This window comes from Protopterus annectens, chromosome 1.part1, assembly GCF_019279795.1.
Source record: "Protopterus annectens isolate FY-2018-M chromosome 1.part1, PAN1.0, whole genome shotgun sequence".
NCBI lineage: Eukaryota > Metazoa > Chordata > Ceratodontiformes > Protopteridae > Protopterus > Protopterus annectens.
The window spans coordinates 72,166,020-72,191,664 of NC_056726.1; positions in this window are offsets into that span (position 1 = coordinate 72,166,020).

The window sequence follows — 25,645 nt, forward strand, 5'->3', positions numbered from 1 at the left end:
TGGGAAGAGACAGTGGTATTTAATAGCAATCACTATGAGCAAGTAAAATGCTACTCTCGCTTCCTAGATGACATATACATTTTGTGGGATGGCAATCAAACAAGCTTGAATGATTTTTTGGACTACCTAAACAACAGTAGTGAATTCCTTAAATTCACATCCACCAGTAGCAGTGAAGGAGTAGCTTACTTAGATACATTTATATCCAATGATGAAAATTGCTTCAAATCTAGAATACATAGGAAAAATACATTCACAAATTCATATCTGGAATATACTAGTAATCATCCTAAAAAAATGATGCACAATATATTTAAAGGACAGTGCATTAGAGCTATTAGGATGCCATTGGAACAGAAAGATATGATAGAGGAATTAGATAATATCACTGAGTTATTCAAAGAAAGAGGATACAATAGGAAAATTATGAAGGATGTGAAGAAATATGTCATTAAGGAAAGGGGTAACAAATATATCCCATTACTAGGTGCTAACATTACCCGCAGTGGTGAAATATGTCATTAAGGAAAGGGGTAACAAATATATCCCATTACTAGGTGTTAACATTACCCGTGGTGGTGGTGCTGCGGTAGCATTGTCGCCTCACAGTAAGATGCTATCCAGTTCGATTCTCAGCTAGAGCGTCTTCTGCATGGAGACATGCGTGAATGGGTGTACCTTCGTTGAAGGTTGTGCATCAGGGCTGGTAACTTGGCAAGTAAAAATCAACTACCAATCATTAGCGGACCGGAGTTCCGCTGTGGTGACCCCTAACCGGGAAAAGCCAAAAGACACAACAACTAGGTGCTAGCATTAAGGGTGACAACACAAATATGATTGATAGGGTGGACACTACTCACATAGAGACCAAAGGTGTGTACAGTAGAGCCTGTGTTTTGGAATGTGGTCCACACACAAACAAAATAAAGGACATCTTAACAATTAATTGGAATGTTTTGATGGTGGACCAAGACATGGTGGATATATTCGGCCCCAAACCCACTTTTGTTTACAAGATGGGCCGAAATATCAAGGCTTATTTGGAAAGAGGTATCAGTAGTAAAAGATATGAAAACGCTAAGAAGCACACTACAAAATGTGGTGCGTGTAGCCAATGCTATGTTATAAATGAGGATGAAGAGATTGATTTGGACAATGTTAACAGAACTAGACTGAGATTTAAACAAGGTAATTGTAATTCGAAATTTGTTATTTATTTGGCAAAGTGTGGGGCATGCTCAGGATACTATATAGGGAAGACCAAAAGAAATTTCAAAAAACGTATTTATGCGCACCTATATATTATCAGGAGGAAAGATGTTAATAATGCCCTTTACAGGCATGTAGAGAAGCATGGTGCTGAACACACCTTTAAGTTTGCAGTTTTGGAAAATGTTGCATTAGACCATAGAGGAGGTGATCATAAAGCTATCTTGGCATATAAGGAAGTATGGTGGCAGCTACTTACAGATGCCTTGACACTACCAGGGCTGAATGACCACATATCCATCAAACCCTTATTAACTATTAGGTAGAACTATTAGATAGATTTACTATCACTTATGGGGAAAGGTATTGTTTAGGATGATAAGGTGAGATACATCCACATATAGGGGTTTATTTATTATATTTTTCGTAGTATAATTTTTAATTATTTATTTAGAAACAGATGTTAATCATTTAGAAATAGATGTCAGTTACAATCTACAGTATATTTATTATATTACGTTATTGTTACTTTCTTCGAGGGATTCACATAGATTATTATATATGTTAAGGCATTTATTAAAGAATGTCACTTAGTAATATGATTATTGAGCAATTATAGGTGTGTATATATATATATATATATATATATATATATATATATATATATATATATATATATATATATTCATCTGTTTTTACATGTTTTAAATTTTAAACATTGATTGTTTGGTTTCAAATTAATTATTTATTTTAGGAATCATCTATCTTATATGACATCAGTTTACTGTGTTTAGTTACACGCGCTTTGTTTCTTTAAATTAAATTAAACTCAAATGGATTTGGTGCCAAAGTTAGTATTTAAACTTTTTGTACGAGTTTGAAAAATGTTCTGATGAAGCTCACATTTGAGTGAGTGAAAGCACTTAACGTTTTGTACAATAAATGAAGATTTTTTATCTCACGTTTCGATTCTATTGACCACTTTCCAGTTTTGTGAGTCACATCCATTCGTCACTTCTTCCCAGAGGACTGGGGTTGTGTGTGTGTGGATAGTGAATGCGTTCTGGCATCCGTGGAGGCTGGCGTTCTTTCTCCTCTGATATCCCTCCTAATGCAGGAAAGTATATATTTCTAGATTTCTTTATAAGCATCCAGAAAAGGGGAGATATCTAACGTAAACAATGTGACAACTGAGATCTTAACACAATATTCCCTTTTGAAAAACAAATAACAGACTGAAGGCAAATGTACATATTAACCATTTATACAGCTCCCTAAATGCTAAAATTCTTTCTGATGATAAAGCTGTCTGCCAGTCAATTAGTTAACTTTCAGCAGTTCACATAGGAATGAACAGAAGTTACAGAAATTTGACCAGGTAAAGAAATATGCTGAACTCTAGGTTAATGCAGTCTAGGCAATGACAGCATAATTGAAAAAAACTTAAGGGAGTAATATTATGCCTGGGCACAGCTTCATATTTACAGAACAATGCCACTGTGCTAAGTACTGTGCAATTCTGCACTTTTCAGCTTAACCTGTCCCTGAAAAAAAAAATAGCCATCTGTATAATAGGTTCATAGGTTCATAGGTTCATACTAGGCTATCTGCCCGAGGGCATTTACAAGCCTAGCCCATCGTTTTGTGGCTTACGCCACCCCTTTAGTATGGGGAACTATACCCATTATTTTGCTGTGCCTCTGTCGAGCAGTGACACTGAGGTAATCCCTGGGGTATATCTGCGATCTCCCATCCATTGGTCAAGATTTCTCTTGAACAAGGCCAGCGAGGTGCTCTGCCTCACATGTACCGGGATTTTGTTCCACAGCATAGGAGTCTTTGGGTGATGAATCTATCCCTCCAGCACGTCCTATTAATAGCCGTGTCAAGGTTTAAGTCTCCCGCCCTTGTGGCTCTGATGGATCTAGATTTTTGAGGTGAAGCATATTCATCAAATCTGGGTTTGACATGGCCTTGTATGTTAGGCAAAGGTCACCTCTGAGCAAGCGTGGCGACTGAATAGAGCTGGAGTTCTTTCAGTCGGGCAGCATAGGACAGATTTTTGAGACCCTTTATCCTTTTGGTGAGGAACTTTTGTGGCCTCTCCAGCTGCTGCAAGTGTCGGGTCAGATACATTCCGAATGGGGCATTGTACTCAATCATTGGTCTGATGAGTGATGAGTAAAGGGAGACTATGACCTCCCTTGATCTAGATGAGAATCCCTTCATGATAAGGTGGGCAATGTAGAAGGTCTTCCTAACTACTTTAGCTACATAAGAAGTTATGTACTCACCATAACGTTCCATCTGAGTAGGTATCTTCATTTGTCTGCAACCTTTGGGATACGGATCCGATCTCGGATCCGAGCTGGCAACTTCTATCATAGCATAGATCTGAGCTCCTAGCTCCTCCCCTTACCCATAATCCCCTGCCTACCCTGACTGACCTCAGATCAAGTTTGCCCCATAGCACAGCTGATAAAAGTGTCCCAAAGGGAACAGATGCTAATAACCACAAGAACGATCATTTTGGTCAGGGGGAAGGAGGGGGGGATGGTTGCAGACAAATGAAGATACCTACTCAGATGGAACGTTATGGTGAGTACATAACTTCTTAATCTGAAGTAGGGACTTCATTTGTCAGCAACCTTTGGGACAGAGTCCCCAGCTACCTAAATCTTGGGTGGCCTTCATGGAAGGATATTCCGGAGCACCGCAGAGCCAAAGGATGCCCTACCCTGGGAGACAACATTTATTTTATAGTGGCTGATAAAGGTGTGAAATGAAGCCCAAGTGGCTGCGGAACAAATGTCATCCAGTGGAACCCTAGCTTGAAAGGCCGCAGATGTGGCAACGGCTCTAGTTGAATGAGCATGGACTCTTTGAGGTGCAGGCCTTCCCGAGCTCTGATATGCTAAGAGAATACAACTCCAGATCCATTGAGAGAGAGAAACTTTAGAAACTGGCTTTACGAAATTACTTTTGGCAAAGGAGATAAACAACTGATCGGATTGCCTATGATCAGCAGTTCTATGAATATAAAAACGTAGTTGTCTGTGTACATCTAAGGAATGCAGCTTGTACTCTCCTTTGTTTTGAAAGTTGGGGAAAAACACTGGTAGATTGATAGATTGATTGATGTTCGCTTCTGAAGATATCTTAGGTAGGAAGGACGGATTGATCCTGAGGTAAACCCAAATATGGTGGTTTGACACAAAGAGCTTGCAATTCCGATACTCTTTTGGCTGAAGTTATGGCCACCAAAAAGGCTGTCTTCCAAGAGAGAAATTTGAGATCAACTGTGGCCGCTGGTTCGAAAGGGGGACCAGTCAAGGCCTGCAAGACTAAGGATAAATCCCATGGAGGTACCACCTCTTTGACTGGAGGCCTAAGGAGGAAGGTACCCTTGAGGAAGGTCTTACACAGTTTGGAAGTGATAAGAGGGCCAGACTCTTGCCCCATGTGATAGTATGAGATTGCTGCAAGTTGTACCTTGACTGTGGAAGAACTAGCCCCCTGGTGAAAGAGAGAGGTTAGAAAATCTAGAACCGATGCTATCGGGACTGTAAAAGGGTCTTAACGATGGTGTTCTGCCCAAAAGGTGAAGCGTTTCCACTTACTCCGATAAACCCTCCTGGTGGAAGGCTTGTGAGCTGTACAAGAATGGCTTTGACAGGTGATGAGATCCCGGGAGTCCTTATGAGGAGTGGAACTGGAGCAACCAAGCCGTCAGCTTGAGGTTGACCAGGTTCGGAGTGGGAAGATCGAGAGGGTGAGAAATGAGATCCGGGAGGGGATCCAGAATCCATGGTGGATACACTAGGTGAGACCATAGGTAAGGGAACCACGTCTGATGAGGCCAGAATGGGGCAATGAGGATCATCTTGCTCCCCAACTGCCTGGCTTTCTGCAATAATTTCAACATCAGGGGAAGAGGAGGGTAAGCATAAAGCAGACCAGGAGGCCAAGCATGAACTAGAGAGTCTCTCGGGGACTCCCCCGGAGGGGGGATCAGAGCGAAGTAATCGTTGCATTTGGTGTTTGAAGGAGAGGCAAAAAGATCGCAACAAGGTTGCCCCCATCGGGCAAATACTTGCTCTGCAACTTGAGGGTTGAGAGACCATTCGTAAGGAGTCAGGATAGTACGACTGAGCCTGTCCGCTAGAATGTTGGACCATCCCGGAATGTGCGTTGCTATGAGAAAGCGGTTGGTGGAAATCGCCCATTCCCACACTCTCATGGCCTCGCGGAAAAGGGGGTAAGACCTGGTTACCCCCTGTTTGTTGATGTACCAGATGACTGACATGTTGTCTGTCTGTACTGCAATCGTCCCTACCGGAAGAGAGCTGTGTAGTGCCTGCAACGTCAAAAGCACCGCCCTCATCTCTAGGACGTTGATATGCAAAGAGGTCTCTACGTCCCTCCACGTGCCTTGGACTGTCCTGCCTGAAAAATGCCCCCCCCACCCCAGGCGAGAAGCGTCCATGGTCACTGTGTCGACTGGCGGTGGTAGTGAGAAGGGACGTCCCGTGTGGAGATTGGGGGACTGGAGCCACCACACGAGCGACCTTCTGCAAACCTTGCTTAAGAAAATGGGATGAGACAGGGGGTTGCGAGACAGGGACCATTGTACCTGGATGGTCCACTGCAGGACCCTCATGTTCAACTGGGCCAATGGCAGCAGAGGGATTGCAGCCGCCATAGATCCTAAAGCCCTCAGGACCAATTCCGCTGAAGGAGTTTGCAGTTGAAGGATGACCTGCACATGCAACATCAGGTTCCAAAGCCGATCTGGAGTCAAGAACGCAAGCATCTGTCTGGAATCCAGTCTCGCCCCTATAAAATCCAACACCTGTGTAGGGGTCAGAGAGGATTTGGTCATGTTGATGGCTAATCCTAATAGTGGAGCCAGACTGAGGAAATAATCCCTGCATGAACAAAGTAGATGCCTTGTTGGGGCCGTAAGGAGCCAGTCGTCCAGGTATGGAAAGACCTGAATTCCCTGGAGTCTCAGGTGGGCCGCTATTATCGCTAGGACTTTGGTGAACACCCTGGGGGCTGAGGTGAGGCTGAAGGGGAGGGCCCTGAATTGAAAGTGACTGGCTCCCAGCCGGAAGCGGAGAAACCTCCTGGAATGCCTGTCCACTAGAATGTGATAGTACGCATCCTTGAGGTCTATGAAGCACATCCAGTCGTCCTCCCGCAATAAGGGGAGGACGGATTGCAACGTGACCATTCAAAACTTTTCTTTGGGTACCGCCAGGTTTAGGAGAGAGAGGTCGAGGATGGACCTCAAGTCCCCCGTCTTTTTTGGCACCAGAAAGAACCTGGAGTAAAACCCTGACCCGATCTGATCTGAGGGGATGGGCTGGATGGCTCTTTTTTGCAGAAGCTGCTGAATTTCTGCAGCAGACGCCTCCCTCTGACTGGGTGGTATGTCGGGGAGGCCTCTGATTCTGGGGGTTACAATAAAGGGAATTTGGTAACCTCTGGATATAATACGAAGCACCCAGTGATCCATTGTTATGGACTCCCACATTGCTAGGTGCCTCAAAAAATGCCCCCCGACTGCCTCCAGAGTGGAGCAGCCGGGTAACCCCCCAGGGGTTCTGTGTGGGCCTCTCAGAGAAGGGTTCTCTGGACCCAAAATTCCTGGGACCCCCACTGCCTTTGGGGCGGCGTCCTCCCTGTCCTCCTCTGCCACGAGAGGACTGGTTGTCCTGAGCAGACTGGGACTGATGCGATTTTCGGAACCACATCTTCTTCTGACCCTTTTGGTTCTTGGAAAAAGACCTCTGGGGCGCAGAGAAGTGGAATCCGAAGGCAGACAAAGTCTTCCCATCTTTCTCGCTCTGAACAAGAGTGCCGCGAATGGTTTTGCCGAACAGTGCAGAACCATCAAAAGGGGCATTCGCGAATGACGCCTTAAAGGGTTCCAAGAAGTCACAGTGACGGAGCCAGGCCTGTCTCCTCATGACAAGCCCGACTCCGCCTGCTCTAGCGGCTCCCTCCGTAGCATGAGAAAACAGCTGCATAGAGGTGTTAGAAATAGAGCGGAGGGTGGCCATTCGGGAGGAGTACAGATCCTTGTCTCCCTCCTACATGTACCCTGGGGGGGAAGCAACGTATTCCTTAATTAGATCCCACTGCATCCAAATAACGTGTGCCATGTAGTTCAAGGCCCTCATAGAGAAGGTCGCTGAACTGAAGGCCTGCTTCTCAAGATGGTCCATCGCACGAGACTCCTTGCTCGGAGGATGAACCGTGGGGCTCTCCTGAGCTAACTCTTTCTTGGTGGCTGCAGCTACCAACATGGCATCCACAGGGGGACGTCTGCTCCAGTGTGATTTCTCTGCAGGGGGGCTCATAATTTTGTCCGGGAGCTTGGGGATTGGCTCTATGGTGTCCGGTTCCTTCCAAGCCCTAGTGGATATGAGATCCACCAAGGGGTCGGGTGGAGGGGACACCCAAGAGGTAGATGGTCCTGCCTCAAACGCCTCAAGGAATACAGACTCATCAGAGGAAGCCTTGGGGGCAGACCACCCACCCCTGATTTTGAGCATTTCCATGATGTCTCCGAAGGAGACATCCTCGGGGGGTGACCTAGGGGAGCCTTCCCCTTCATCTAAGTCCGTATCTTTGGTGAGACTCTCAGGGGAGTCTATGTACCTCCTCTTGCACTTTGCCTTGTGAGGAATCTCCTCGGAGGGGCTGTCCGAGGAGTCCTCACGGACTGTATCTTGTTCCACTGGAACTCCTAGAGGCGCTGAGGCAGGCTGCCCTGATGGCCGGATGAGGGGAGCCAGGACCAGATGAGAAGGAGTGCGGGAGGGAGCCAAAGCCAGGACCGGAGGCCTGGAAGCACTTGACAGTGCCCTCTCCACCGCAGCAAAAGCCAAGGGGGAGCCGCTCTCAGACGGATCCGAGACCCGACTCCCACTCGGATCCAAAGCGGGGATTGGACCCGGCACCGAGAACATCGGATCTGAGGGACCAGTATGCTCCGACCGGGATGGAGCTGAAAGCACACCAAATCCCTCGGATCTGAAGCTTGGCCCATGGCTCCGACAGGTTAGATCTGACAAACTCGAGGGAGCCGTTGGAGCCGACGTGCCCAACACGGTCAGCTCAGACCCATCCCCGGATCCAACGTGGCTCGGCTCCGAGCGCTCCGATCCCGGAATGTGGGTCGGAGAAGGAGCAATAGGGGTGAAAAAAGGGGTCGAGCTCCCCCCGGAGGGGGGGGGAGGCAAGAACACTCCCATCTGAATTTGGGCCTGGATGAGTCTCCTCATCATCCGGTCCATGTCCACATCTGACATGCTAAAGGTGGACCTCGAAGAGGCCACCGAGGCAGACCTGGAGTGCCGCCTCGATGACCTTGACGGGGACCGAGTCACCTCCTCCTCGGGTCCCGGGGAGAAACAAGGGGATCATATCAGAGGAAGAGGAGACCGAGAAGACCTGGACGGAGAAGCCCTCTTGGTGGGCGGGGCCGATGAAGTGTCCTCGGCCCGCCACTTAAGGTGCTTCTCCCTCCGCTTCTCTTTCCTGGACTCCCTATCCTCCGGAGCCGAAGCAGGAGGTTGAGTCCCGGTCAGAGGAAGGGAGGCAGGAGTGACCACTACCGGGGGGATAGCGGTCACCGAAGTACCAGAGGCTGAAGCAGAGTCTGGGGGTAAAAGGCCCGCCAGAACCAGCTTTGACCTCCAATCCTTAAGTGCCCTCGGGTTGAACGCCGCGCAAATCGCGCAACCCAAAGAGAGGTGTTCAACCCCAAGGCACCTAACGTACCGAGTGTGGCCATCAGCCGGTGAAAGCTTGTGACCACACTCGGTGCATTTCCAAAAATGGCTTTAGGGGCCTCCGACATAATTAAAGTAAAGCACACTCACTAGGCCCCTACACTCAAGTCACACACACACACACACACACACACACACGCTATGACCAGCGGGGGAGGGAGGAAAAATTTAAATTAAAATTTAAGCTGAAAAAGCTAAAAATAATAAGTTTTAGCGTTAAGGGTAAACCTACCATGCACACACAATCACTCAATCAGAAAAGAAGAAAGAAAACTTTTTTCTCACAAAAAACGCCAAGAGCTCTGGAATCTAGCTGTTGCTTGAAGAGCGGCAAACTAGATCTGAGGTCAAGTCAGGGTAGGCAGGGGATTATGTGTAAGGGGAGGAGCTAGGAGCTCGGATCTATGCTATGATAGAAGTTGCCAGCTCGGATCCGAGATCGGATCTGTATCCCAAAGGTTGCTGACAAATGAAGTCCCTACTTCAGATTGGATGTTAGCACACGTATGAAGGGGTTAAGAGGTGAACCTCTGCCTTCAAGAGTTAAACCCAAGTTAAAAGTATACATATATATATATATATATATATATATATATATATATATATATATATATATATATATATATATATATATATATATATATATGGGTCTACTTCATATGATCGAAAGTTCATTTGATAGAAAATAATTTGACTGAGATCATAACACCGAATTTTCAAAACACTGAAAACCCATTTGACTGAAAACTCATAACACCTAAACATGAAATTTCAAGGATTATGCCCTTTTCCCCACTGTAGTACGATCATGGAGTTAGAATATATAGTTAGGGGTGTGTGGGGGCAGAGCCCCCCACAATGGGGGGTGTGGGGGTGGAGCCCCCCACATATTTCAGACATTTTAAACCAGACACATGGATACTTATAACTGCAATTAATAACTCTTTGCAAAAAACAATATGTACCTAAACTATATGGGGGGCTATGGCCCCCACGCCCCCCCTAACGATCTATTCTAACTCCATGATCGCACTAAAGTGGGGAAAAGGGCATATATCATTCACTGTAATGTTTAGGTGTTATGAGTATTCAGTCAAATAGGTTTTCAGTGTTTTGAAATTTCGGTGTTATGGTCTCAGTCAAATGAGTTCCTATCAAATGAACTTTTGATCATATGAAGTAGAACCACATATATATGTGTGTGGGTGTCTGTGTGCATGTAGAGAGAGAGAGAGATTGACACAGAGTCAGAGCACTTAAAGTGACGTAATAAGTGTGGTATTTAATGATGAAGTGCTGGTGTTTCTACCAACATATAAATTCTGTTAGACCACCGAAAACCCAGAGGTGAAACAATAGCTTCTTAGTATAGTGAGACCATATTTTTCACCTCATTGTGTCAGATCTGGAACATCAGTCCTACTCAGTATGAACATCAAGAAAGTGACATGAAGGAGAACAACCTGGGTGGCCACATAGAAAAGCACACAAATACAGACACGTTAACCACAAAATAGTATGCCTGCATGTGAATTAGTCTCCTGAGTTAACAAGTTACACAGGTCAGTAAACTGGCCTGGGAATCCTTTTCAGCCATGCCCCAGGCTAAATAAGCAGATACAAAAGAATGTTGACAGCTGTATTACATACAGTGCATTTACAACTGGTTTAACATGCACAGAAATAAACCTTATACCTAACGTATAGGGCTATATAAGCAGCAATATAAAATAAGTACATTCTGTACATTTATAAAAATAAAATATTTACAATGTGTTATGATAGCATGGGAATCACAAGTGAGTTATGTAGTCATCTTTGCCCACCTGTACCACTTTAGTAATAGGTGCCAACCCTGTAATACTGCCCCTTTCCTCAACCTTAAGCCTATACCTTACCTTAATTAAATCCATCCCATAACACTGCCACTACACAGGACACACTTGGACACACAAACAATACTATAAATTATCCCCTAACCTAACCCTGATGCCAACCCTAAAATACACAAATATACAACACTTATCCTTTACTTATTCCTGATAGTAGCCCTACCACACATAGACATGCAGAAACACTCTCAGCCCTCCAACCTCACTTACCTATCTCAACATTACACAATATCAACATTACCACTGTGTGAATATTCGTACCACTGACATTAAACCATGCCTCCTGTGTTTGTTGAAGATATGGCATTCAACAAAAACATGGGGGACCCATATATATATATATATATATACACACACACAAGGTATCATGTGTATGTGGTACTCTAAGGTTTATAAGGCAGTCATAAAATCAGTTACATGAATGTGCACATTGATCGTATAGTCTTCTTCTGACATGATCCCACTGAATACTGGTTTGGTAACCCTCATCTTTATAGAGAGAGAGAGAGAGAGAGAGGTGTGCTTAAATCGTCTGTCAGTATTTGATGCAACAAGATTTGATTAGGACAACAGCATCCTCTGGCTTGTCACACTTGTACTTTTGGACACATGTTTGTAAAACCAGTTACTAATATTTGTCAGAAGTCTGTGACTACATCTGCCTCCAGAAATGAATTCACCCACAAAAAGAAACATTTAAAAGACTTCTTTGATCATATTAAATGATTAAGTCCCCATCAGTAACACTGAAATGCATAATCAAGTGCAACAAAAATATTCTACTTAATCATTTAGTGAAAACATAAGTAAAACAGCATCATAACTAAAAACAGTATCATCATTTTAGTAGCCTTCTGTTTCAAAATACATTTAATATGTATGTAGTCCTTCAGACCTAGTATCTTTATTGCTTGCAACTTTAGCCATCAACATAGTTACTTAATATCCAATAATAGTACTTTGAAGTATTACTGTATAGCTAGGAATTCCACATTCTAATTCCTCTATATATGCAAACAGACTGTGGAAGTAGAAGTAAAACTGCATCATTTCATAAGTACTGAGCTATATTTGAAACCTGTCCATTCATGGTCCGCTGCACAGTTCATATGTCTTCAAGAATTCAAATTCCATGTGTGCAGAAGACAAAGATGTTCGCAATCAGTTGCACAGATGCAGAAGAATATTTCCATCTTCTGCATCTGTGTGTGGTTGGACACAAAGAGTGTTATTAAAGAAGAATAACCTTAAAAAAGTTTTTTTTTAATTAAAAGAAAATTAACCTCCTGGCATTTTTTTGGACAATATGCTGTCCTTTCCATTTTCTGGACAGTGTCCCTTAATTCTGGACAGTCCAGAAGAATCATGGACAGTTGGCAACCCTACTGAACATGTGTATGTCTTGTCAATGCCATACCAGTCACTAACCCATACTGCCATGCATCCTATCCATGTGCAGCAAGCTTTTACAATTCGCAACATTGCGGCTCATCTATTATTTTCCCTCCTGGACTTCATTTTGTAAGTAGCAAAGGCTACTTCAAGAACTCAGTTTGGTAGGACTCCTCCCTCATGTAACAGGGAAATCAAGAAATCTCTTTGGTTGTTGCACTAATTGTACCATAAGTCCCTGCTGAAGGACACTTTTCAGTGTGCCATCTACAAAGTTGATGTCTGACACTTGCTTATAGTGATTTCAAGAGCTGTTACCCTGGCCTTCTCCACCAATGCAAAGAAGAGGTTAGGGGGAGACAGTAGGACTACTTTAGTAAGGATGGATAAATGATTTTTCATAGTAATGTCGACTTCACTGTCGAGCCATAGCTTGTTTCAGATGATCACGGTTATGCTATGCTCATTAACTGTTTGTGCATTTTGCAGTACAGGAGGATATCACAGGAAACTGGCTCAACTATCATGCAGTCCAGACTCTCCAAGCAGTGGAATAAATCTGCTTTATTACTGCCAGACCTGAATATCTCTGCATCAAAGCACCACCTCAGTATTTCCTCACCAGAGAGATCTCAGATCTCAGTATCCTTGGTTAGTCTGATAGACTAAAAGATCTGTCACACTGGTCAGTGTCATACAGACTACTGATGAGTGATCTCTGCTATCCTTTTGTGCTATAAATTACCTAGCTCTCTTTGAACTCCTTCATCTAAATAGAACCAGTGGTAAAGCTAATACATTTTTTAGAAACCTAAGCCTATACTACCATATCATCAACACCAGATGGCATAACAGATATGTAATCTGACATGTCACCAAGTTCTACAATAGGCTGCCTTTACCTATCAAGCAGAGTACTTCCCTAGCAACACTTTAAAGCCAGTCTAGATGACTGGGTGGGTGACTGGAACTCTTACCAGGGATACACTGAAAAAGCTTACCTAATGATGGATGCTTTCAGTCTTCCATTAGTATTAGGTGATGCGGCTGAGCTTCTCATATGGATATAAGCTTAATAACAGCCTATGAATCTATGAACAACAGTACAGGCACTTCATTTTCACTGGATTCTGCTTTTCATTTGTACAGTTTGATTAATTTTCCCTTGCCTCATTCTTGATTCACAGACACACACTCACACTTACAAAATGCTTACCTCCAGATCCCATAAAACATGGCTACACATCAGTGAGATGAGCACAGCCATAGATATGCTCTGCTCCAGCATTTTGCCAAGGCTTACTATAGGAGTTTCCCAGACGTTTATATCATTGTTGATCTGTTAACTGTATTTTCTCTGCCCAGGGCCACCTGTACAAATGTGTAACACACCATAATCACTTTTGCTGTCTTTGTTCTGTTCCCTTTCTTCCTGTCATATTCTTATTTTTTATATATTTTTTCTTAGTTGTTTTGTTTGTTATTATTTATATTAATTTATTATGCAGTGCTGGTTATGGAGCAGGATGTAGTAAGACAGTGACCATATTACTCTGCAACAGCCTCAACTCCAGTGTCTCTGCACTCAGACTGGTAAAGTTGCATATCTGCATGACGCTGACCATCATGCTATCAGTGGTGGAGCCCACCTATGAGGTTAGTCACTTAGGTGACTGACATCTGTGTAAATTCCCTGTTGGGGGCAGCTTAACAGGTAGTCTTCGCTCACTCTGTCCCCATCATACTATTCACCTTCAGTGTATGCCACTCATCACAAAATGGATGTTGTCGAATCCTCCTTATCACTTTTGTCCCACCCTGTATCTGTGTCTGTGTATTTCCTTTGTGATCCTCTCTTTTGAATCAGCATTCCTTTTTTCAGTCTTTCTCTGTGTTATATGTCTGTGTATCTGCCCCTTTCTGCCATCCTTATACCTGTCTTCCTGCCGTTAGCATCTACTGATTCCATTCTTCTCTGCCCTTATTTTCTAATTATAAAAATGACACCTGCCCTAAAAAAGCCCACCTTCCCACATACCATGACAGTTTTCCCCATCCCATTTTCCTTTTATGTATTCCACTGTTTGCTCTTTCCCTTTTCTGACTGTCTTGTCAACACATTTCCTTCCTTGGATAGCATAAGGAGGATTCAAATATTACTTATTTTTAATATTGTTTTTATTTGGTATTAAGGCGATATTTTGTGAGGATAATATGTTTACAATATTTGGGAGAAAGATCATTTTAAATAGCTACATAGATATACATATGTATCAATTATGCTAAATGAGAATTTCCATGTGAAGATGTTCCAAAACGGTAAGGCAGTGGTTTGCAAAGTTGACCTAAATTTTAACTTTTTATTCACCTTAATTATGCCCACATCTTTATTTTTAAATATAAATCTTCTAAATACTTCCACAGTCAGTTTTTTATATACTATATTAACAATTTAAAAAAGTTTATGTAAACCTGAGGTAGACTTTTTTTATTTAATAGAATATATGACATATATTCCTAGAGAACTCAAAATGTTTTTATCTTTCAAGGTGAATGTTGCATCCAACTTTTAGTTCTCATAGTATATTTATTTATTTATTTATTTATTTGTTTGTTTATTTAACTATTGTATTATTGATCTTTTTTTATTTTAATATGTTCTAAGCAACTAAACCAGGAGACAAACCATTTGCCTTCCTAATTTATTAACAAATCAAAATGGATTCACTCTATAAATCTCACTGTTGCCCAAATGAGAAGTGGCATTTATTTTAGCCATTATATGGTAACAATATTTATTATATGAGACTATTAACTTTATAAATAACATTCCTAAATGTTTTACAGATGCTGTTTTTATATCAAAATTATGAATGCTTAGTTTTAAGTAGTTGACAATTAATAGCAACATTTTGTTATCAATGATTTTTGCATTTTGTTTTGAGATTTTTCTTTTTCTGTTACTCCATATAGATACACTAGCTTCTGTTTAACTTTCTATGTAGCAGCAATCTATTGTATAATTACTTTAAAGACTAACGACAATATTTATAGTTCCATATGCAGAAGAACTACACCTGTATTACTCAAAGATCTTAGATAATTTTATAGATCATCCTTGGATTGTTTGGATAGCATAAGGAGGATTCAAATATTACTTATTTTTAATATTGTTTATATTCGGTATTAAGGCGATATTTTGTGAGGATAATATGTTTACAATATTTGGGAGCAAGATCATTTTAAATAGCATTACTAGATTCGGAAAATTAGTTTTTATTCTAGTTATTAATTAATCAATTTATTGTAGTTTGAAATAATAATATCATAACCATTCTGTTGCTGTTGCTTATTAAGGTTTTTACTTATTATTATTTCTGTATATATTTTATTGAACCACTAAATTTAAATCTGATTAAATTACTATCTGTGACTTCCAAGATAAGCATGAAGTTCCATTTTTTACATTAAAGTTTCTAGATCTGCGATAAACTTTTAAAGGTATTAACTAAATTAATATTTGTTAAAGTTATTTTAATATCATCATCAAATAATAGAACTTTTTATCCCATTTTGTATTGAAACCTTTGATATTATAGTTATTTCAATAAAAGTAACTAATTTTTCGAGGGCTAGAGCAAAAAGTGGAGAATAAGGAAATCTCTGTGTTGTTCCTTTCTTTATATCTATTACTCATGATAGAAAATATCTAGTCTAACAAACATTTTATTTCCCATATGAAATGGCCTAACTAAGCTATAACTTCAAAGCAAATAAACTATGCAGACCACCACTGTCCAAAGTAAACACTGGTTTAATAATAAAATAGTAAAAGCAATAAAAACAGTTAACAGGCAATACTATACAAAGATAAGTGCTTTCGGGCTCTGCCCTTCTTCAGATATAGGAAAGAGCAGTTATTACAATATTTAAATATCCATTTGACATCAAACTAGCCAATCAAAACTTGTATTGCACCCTCCTTTCTCTAAGGGCGGGTTTCATGGGCATATACTCATTGAGTCCTGGTGTTCTATGAGCTGAAAGCTCAATAATCCACCTCACTTCCTCTCTTTCAGTAATGTCACCTATATTTCCCCTTCTTTTATTTCCCCTTCTTTTATTAAGTGAAACATTACAAATTGCTCTAAACTTAAACTGATGATCACTATTGTGCTCTATATGTTTAAAGAGGGCATTATGTATATTTTTATTCTGAATACAGGAAAGGTGTTGCAAAATCCTAACTTTAAACATGTTGTTGGTCTTTCCAACATAAAATGCTGTACATTGCTGACATTTAGCTAAGTAAATAATATTCACTGTTCTACAAGTGGCTTTTGCTTTAAAATGGAACAGTTTCTCAGTAACTGGATGTTTAAATACAGTTTCCTTATTGATGTATTGACATGCTTTACATAGCCCACACTGTCTTGTGCCTACTTGGCTAATGGCCTCTTTCCTTTGATTATTCTTCTCTTGGGTTAAAATATCTTTCAGATTTTTATTTCTTCTAAATCCAAATCTAGGTTGCTTCCCTACTATTTCTTTCAATTTGTCATCAGATAAGAGTATATGCCAATGTTTCTTCACTATCTCACATACTCCATGTGCATTATTACTATAAGTAAATGCCATTCTAAGGGGTACTGCTTTTCTGTCTTTTAAAATATTCTCTTCACCAGACAGATTCTGTCCCATTATAGGGGCTAACTTTTCTTTTCTCTGCACATTACCTTCACCTATTTCTTTTGTTATTAATTTTCCATCATAGCCTCTATCTTGAAAAATATGTTTCATATTCAGCAGCTCTTCTTCAAAGTCACAATCTTTACTACATAACCTTGAGGCTCTATTAATTTGACCTCTCACTATATTTTTATAAGTGTGTCTAGGGTGCATACTATCATACGTAAGTATGTTATTTCTCCAACATTTTTTACGAAATAAAGAGGTTGTAAAACCACCTTGTTCTTGTTTTATTCGTACATCCAAAAAATCAATAACTTCATCAGAATAAGTAAGAGAAAATTAAAAAAAGCTGGTAGTTTGCCCCAAATGCTCCACAAAAAGTAACAACTCATTTATGTCATCATCCCATAAAATAAAAACGTCGTCAACAAAACGTCTATAAAGAAGTACCTTATTTTTCCATCTATTATAATCTCCCAGGACAAAATGCCTTTCCCAAAATGACAATACCAAATTTGCATATGTAGTGGCACAGGGGGTACCCATAGCTATCCCCTGCGTTTGTCTATAAACATTATTTTGACATAGGAACACATTGTTGGTTAAAACCAACTGTAAACACTTCCCTAATCTATATAGTTTCTTATCATCTGTCTCTCCCATCTGCTTTAATACTTCACATACAGCCCTTATACCATAGTCATTCCCTATAACTGTGAATAAATTAACAACGTCAAGAGTAACCATGATAACTTTTTTACCACAATTATTGTGTGCTCTCATTGCTGCTAAAAACTGATGTGTGTCTTTCAATATTTCTATTATTTTAGTTGTCCAGGGTTTTAAAGTATATTCTAGCCATATAGACAAATTTTCCGTTACCCATTTTCTACCTGAGACAATCGGTCTCAATGACAGGATCATAATAAAGCAGGCAGATAAAGGGGGAGCAGTGGTAGTGTTAAATAAGGAAGACTATTATTCTAAATTAAATAAGCTATTAATAGATGGAAAAACATATCTTGAAATTTCTCCATTCGTTCTTAATAGAATTGTAAAAGAAGTTCATAATGGTATAAAATGTCTGTCTGATAATGACTATATAGATATAGATTTATACAATTTTTTTAATAATTGAGCATCCGAGAATACCAATTTTTAAAGCATTGCCTAAAATACATAAGAACTCAAATGACCCTCCACTGAGACTGATTGTCTCAGGTAGAAAATGGGTAACGGAAAATTTGTCTATATGGCTAGAATATACTTTAAAACCTTGGACAACTAAAATAATAGAAATATTGAAAGACACACATCAGTTTTTAGCAGCATTGAGAGCACACAATAATTGTGGTAAAAAAGTTATCATGGTTACTCTTGATGTTGTTAATTTATTCACAGTTATATGGAATGACTATGGTATAAGGGCTGAATGAGAAGTATTAAAGCAGATGGGAGAGACAGATGATAAGAAACTATATATATTAGGGAAGTGTTTACAGTTGGTTTTAACCAACAATGTGTTCCTATGTCAAAATAATGTTTATAGACAAACGCAGGGCATAGCTATGGGTACCACCTGTGCTAATACGTATGCAAATTTGGTATTGTCGTTTTGGGAAAGGCATTTTGTCCTGGGAGATTATAATAGATGGAAAAATAAGGTACTTCTTTATAGACGTTTTGTTGACAACATTTTTATTTTATCGGATGATGACATAAATGAGCTGTTACTTTTTGTGGATTATTTGGGGCAAACTACCAGCTTTTTTAAATTTTCTCTTACTTATTCTGATGAAGTTATTGATTTTTTGGATGTACGAATAAAACAAGAACAAGGTGGTTTTACAACCTCTTTATTTCATAAAGAATGTTGGAGAAATAACATGCTTACGTATGATAGTATGTACCCTGGACACACTTATAAAAATATAGTGAGAGGTCAAATTAATAGCGCCTCAAGGTTATGTAGTAAAGATTGTGACTTTGAAGAAGAGCTGCTGAATATGAAACATATTTTTCAAGATAGAGGCTATGATGGAAAATTAATAACAAAAGAAATAGGTGAAGGTAATGTCCAGAGAAAAGAAAAGTTAGCCCCTATAATGGGACAGAATCTGTCTGGTGAAGAAAATATTTTAAAAGACAAAAAAGCAGTACCCCTTAGAATGACATTTACTTATAGTAATAATGTAGATGGAGTATGTGAGATAGTGAAGAACAATTGGCATATACTCTTATCTGATGACAAATTGAAAGAAATAGTAGGGAAGCAACCTAGATTTGGATTTAGAAGAAATAAAAATCTGAAAGATATTTTAACCCAAGAGAAGAATAATCAAAGGAAAGAGGTCATTAGCCAAGTAGGCACAAGACAGTGTGGGCTATGTAAAGCATGTTAATACATCAATAAGGAAACTGTATTTAAACACCCAGTTACTGAGAAACTGTTCCATTTTAAAGCAAAAGCCACTTGTAGAACAGTGAATATTATTTACTTAGCTGAATGTCAGCAATGTACAGCATTTTATGTTGGAAAGACCAACAACATGTTTAAGGTTAGGATTTTGCAACACCTTTCCTGTATTCGGAATAAAAATATACATAATGCCCTCTTTAAACATATAGAGCGCAATAGTGATAATCAGTTTAAGTTTAGAGCAATTTGTAATGTTTCACTTAATAAAAGAAGGGGAAATATAGGCGACATTACTGAAAGAGAGGAAGTGAGGTGGATTATTGAGCTTTCAGCTCATAGAACACCAGGACTCAATGAGTATATTCCCATGAAACCCGCCCTTACGGAAAGGAGGGTGCAATACAAGTTTTGATTGGCTAGTTTGATGCCAAATGGATATTTAAATATTGTAATAACTGCTCTTTCCTTTATCTGAAGAAGGGCAGAGCCCGAAAGCACTTATCTTTGTATAGTATTGCCTGTTAACTGTTTTTATTGCTTTTACTATTTTATTATTAAACCAGTGTTTACTTTGGACAGTGGTGGTCTGCATAGTTTATTTGCTTAGAAGATTTTTTGTACTTTGCAGACCTTTAGTCGGTTTACCCCATTTTTTTCTTTTTAAGCTATAACCTCATCAGGAAAAACAAAATATTCTAAAATGCTGAAAAAGTATTTCCAGTGAAATTAATTAAATGCTTCTTTTGTGGTAAAAATCTTTTTCTATTCTCCTGTGTTTGCCTATTTGTAATAGAGCCATACTGATCTTTAGCAATTATAGTTGGAAGGAATGACATAACATATGAGTTATATTTAATAATGAAAGGTCTAGAGGTTGAACCCATGACGTGGATTTTTGTCTTGTTTTAATATAAGTGCCATCAATGTATTTCCATAAAGAGAGCATTTTGTTTTCTAACTGCACTTTTCAATACACATTTTAAAATATACAACATACACCCTTTATTTTGTAGGAAAACTTAATAAAGTTTTATATTAATCCATTATCCCCTGGTGCTTTACTAGTTTATAATTTATTATTTTTAGCTGTTACCTCAAAGTAACTTTTTACAATAATCCTTCTGTGCGCCTCTGATAACTGTTTACTTACCATTTTAATAAAATTATCAGTGTTATCTGAAACTGATATGACTGTTTTATTGTCATTAAAGTTTTCATAATAGTCTATGTAAGTCCTTTGGGATTACAAAGAAGGAAGAGAGTTTGAATTTTTCTAGGGCTATTAATACTTTACTTTTAGTAGGCGACGGTCTTGTGGATCTGCTCAAACTCAGTGATTCCACACACCTATAATTAAAAGGAATGCTGAATACAGGCTTATTGTTCTGCAGTTGGGGGATCAGACATCAGTATCAATGATACTTTAGAAAAACACTGACTGCACAATGCTATAAATCACTGTGTACATTTACAGTAAAGACTGGAATCTGCGCAGCTAGTAGGTGTGTGATCCTGGCCAATTTAAATAGAATTGTTCAGCTGAAGTGGGATATGAGTGAAGGGTTGCTGTAACACACTCCAACATACACAGCTGATAAACAAGATCTTGTTATAAAAATCTGTATTAGACACTTGCAGAGCAACACAGCTTTCTTACTATTTAAAATGAGTTGTCACATATCTTACTTGGTTTTGCAAATGGTAATGCAAGTCGTTGTGCAGTAGAGGTGTGTTGATCTTCATGGGGAAAACTGCAGTCTGAGGCACTCCTTTTATAACACAGAAGGCAGTTGATCTTGGAAATTCCTCAGAAATTTTAGGTATCTGGGCTGGCTATAACTTCTAAAATGTGGGAAGAGCAAAGTGAAGAGGTAGAATGCTTATTAAATAATGAAATAAGTCCAGATGTTAGCTAACAATATTGAATAGCAATATGGTTGTATTATTGAAAGGGGAACACAGTTGTTACATGGAGGAAAAATGATGGAGGCCATGTAAAGTCTATGAATTAAACTCAAATGTGGATTGCTACTATTAGACGTGGTAAAGAATATGTGCAAGGGTGGAATTTAAGGTTAGAAGGGTCTGGGAAGAGAAAACAGCAAATCCAGAAATGAGAAATAATCATGCAACAGTTATCGAAAGTCCTGTGATATAACAGTGCACCTCAAGTATGTGAGTGAGATATTCAATTTTACTAAGTTCAAGCAGGAAAAGTACTTAGGGAACATCCATCATCCAGTGTTTCAACTGAGCAAGCGCTTAGAAGTTCGCTTAAAGGCAATGGTGAATCACTGGCATCCATTGCACACAAGTTCTTAGGTAAGTACTAGGCTAGCTGTCCTTGTGATTCAGTCTCAAGCCTTGGCAATTTTCCTTTCAAAGTTGACAATTAAACCTGTACTTTGTGTCTACAAGTCAAACACCATAACCATTACACCAACCTTCCAACTCCTGGTTCATCATGTTTTTTCACATATAGCTGCAATGACCGTAACACCATTTGTTTCTGTTTTTTTGGGATCTTGTTGACATTCGTTGCTTACAGCTACTATCTGTGCTTTTGTTGCAGCTTCATTAGCAGTGCAGATGGTCGTAGTAAACCTGCATCCATTTCATTCACATGAGTTAATGACTGAGGGGGAATCTTATTATTATTTGGAAAATCTTGATTTCTGTAATAAGAAAATTGAATGGAAACAACACTGATTTCTATCAGCCGGCATGCTTTACTAGCTACAGACTGAATATTAAATAAATAATAAACACAAATGCATACATACCTTACTATACATTAAAAATGAGCTGATGCAGCACTTTCTTCTCTCTGTCTCTTATGCACTTCCATCTCCATTGAATGCCATGTTGCCAAAAATAGCATGAAAAGATCTATTTGCAGGAAGAATACAATTAATCTTCAAGAATAAAAGTGACATATTGAATCTCACCGGTATCTAGTTTTAAGTTGCCCTGCTGTTTACATACTTTTTGGAGTTTGTTTTTTAGTGGTATGACCATAGTAGCTTTATGAAGACAAATGTACCATGTTTAGAATCCCTTTGACAGCTTTAGAAAAATAAAATAAAAACTAATCTGTTTTTTCTACAAGTATCAGGCCTGTACATAGCCCTTTATGTTAGACATTGTTACATGTAATAAATAAATGACTTGAGAAGTTTTAACTTATTGTATGCATTGCTCATGAGTTTATGCTTAATTTTCCAAAGGTAAAAAAATGCTTCTGCTTGCTCTATACTGTGATTGCCTTTGAAATTATTTTTATAACTATATCAGTATGTCAGTATGTCAGTTCGGTTCTGAATGTGTCACTTTGGATAGTGAGTGAAGACAATGTAAGTTACTATTCATATTTGCTTTCATGTATTTTGTTCTATATGATCAATGTGGGAATTCCTTTTAATCCTACTAACATTTATTTTACTTTGCATTTGTATACTGGGAAAATCTGACTGTGCAGAGTCTATTTTCAGTGCATACCTGGGGAGAAGATCTCTAGAGATAAAATGCATAGTCAGTAATAAACATATTTTACCGCATTTAAAGGAAAAAAAGCACACAGTAGAGCACTTAATAAATAGTTCTAAATATATTCATAAATTTGAAGTAGATTTGAATTACAAGAGTTCTACAACTTCTGAAGAAATCCAAACAGGATGCATTTGAGATATGGAATCCATGTTAGTCTATTCTGTATAATACTTTCTGAAATAGAAAGGCAAATGATTTGTCCTGAAATGTAGATTACTGGGATTACTCATAGTGCAGGTGCTGAAGACAATGACTTGAGTGGATATGATAGCAGACAGATTCAGTTGGGGCATCAGTAAAGGTTGAAAGGTATAATAAAGTTGACAGGAAACATGATGCTTAGCATACAGTATAGTAAGGTTTACACTGAAATTCACTGGTTGAGTGCAGAAACTTAGGCTAGAGTGAAGGCTAGAACAGTGATTTTGAGTATATGTTAGGGACAGTATTATACAAGAAAATCTGTGGTAGAAGAGAAGGAAAGAAACTGTGAAGGAAAACTGTATGAGATGAAAGGTATGAGCAAATAAGTGTTGTGAGTTCAAGCAGACTGGCTAGTTTGCCATTATGGTATTAGACCATAAATCTATGATTAGAATGGTTAGGGGAGACCCCCCCCCCCCCGCACACACACTTATTTTAGACAGGAGTTGTATAGGAGCAAAGTCAAATGCTCATTAAATACTGAATCAGTTTAGATTTGAAATATTTTATGCTATTATCCAGTTTTAGTGGTAGTAGGATACAGGTTTGCATTTTTGAGACATGGTTTGAATACAATGAGTCAGTTGCAGAGTTCTTGGATTTGGATACAGCACTGTATCTCCTGATCTAGTTTGAGAATCATATCTGATATCATATGTAATTAAAAGCTGAATGGATTTCTAGCGTATAGATCAGTGTGTGAGTTGTGAGTAGTTGAGAGAAATACAATGAATGTGATAATTCAAACTAGTTAAGATGTTTGAGTGCTAGACAATGATGCATTTTTTTAATGAAGATTTGCTACAAATGTTGCAACTTTGTTGTAGCATTGTTTAAGTAATATGTTTTTTCTTCCTCTTGCACCATTGGATTTAGGGTGTCATTGTGCATAGAGTTGCTTCATTATAAATCATTGTAGATTACTTCAGAAATACATTTTATTACTTTTCTTATCCTACTTAATCTTTCTCATAAGTACAGAACTGGGCTAACTTAGGTCCCATGGGGTGGCTGCTACCTCTGATCATTATGTTAAGTGGATTGTAAGCAGTTTGAAAGATGAGGAAGGGTTACTTCTTAAAAATAACAAAGAAGTGCAAATGGGGATGCAAACGTCCTTGTTTTATTGTAAAAAGGTAAGTGCTTTGTCCACACTGTCCACAGAACTTCCTCAGAATGGTACTTAGGAAGTCCTGTAAACAGTGTGGATGAAAGGACTTAACACTGGTTTACCTTTACAACACTGAATCACAGTGGCGCGATTGCTCATATGAGCGAATTGTAACCACGAAAATCAAAACAGTGACAGTTTTACATGTTCGAAAATCAGCAAATTGAATAGCAGATTTGCTGATTTTGAACATAAATGTTGAAAAACTAATTTAATGAAGTATAAAACAGGGGGCAAGCCCCCTGCACCCCCCATGTGGGGGGCTGTGCCCCCCCACCCTCCTACTTTAATATTCTAACTACAAGATCTCACTACAGTGGGGAAAGGGACCATTTTAAAATCCCCACTATAGTGCAATCTGCCCCAAAATGCAAAATCTGCAATGATTCACTCATTGCACATTCGGACCTTTTTCCGTTCATTTGCAAACTTTGTAAACGGCCTTTTGGACAATTGCTGTTCGCCCTTGTACAATACGCACACATGAAGGTAAACCCTTAACTTTTTATAATAAAATGAGGTGGTCTGCATCCCTATTTTGTACATCTTTGTTGTTTGGAAGTTTTTATTGAAGTACTGCTATGCTTTATTGCATTAACGATTACTTCTTTGGCGAGCTCCAAAGACGTCATTATAAACTGTATGTAATGACAGATTACTATTTAGTCATGCTTTTTTCAATACGGTGCAAATACATTCATATTATGCTAGACATTATGAATAAAGGAAACAATGCTTCCATGGGAGTTTTAGTCACTAAACTCATATGTTTTTGACAGAAATTATTTTAGATTTTATTCTAGAACCTAAACTTGATACAAATAGCCTGTAAAAGACAGCAGTTACAGCACATACTGTGCAATTTCTAGTTACACTTCCTTGTATTCAAAAAACCTCAACAGATTCTCAACAGCTTCTTAACTATGATGGGAAACGTTCCTGACAAACAAAGGCTGTAGAACATGAGTAACAGTAAGTAAAAAAATACAATTGTTATGAATCCTATATAATTAAGAAATGGGAGATACATAGTAACATTTAGATGGGTTGGACATTTTTATTTCTTTGTTTGTTTTGCCTCTCTATATGCCAATCATCATCTTTCCTACTATGAGTAACAACTATTTATTCCCTTTCAATGATAATATGGTGACTTTCTTGGGTTAGAAATCGTGACATACCTGAAAAATCCAGGTTTCTGCAAATCTGTTCCTATCTTACTCTGGTGGTAAGCCCTACATCATGCGCATATTCCTCTGCAATACTCCCTCCCCCCCAAACACACAAATCTATGGAGGTTACATGGATTGGG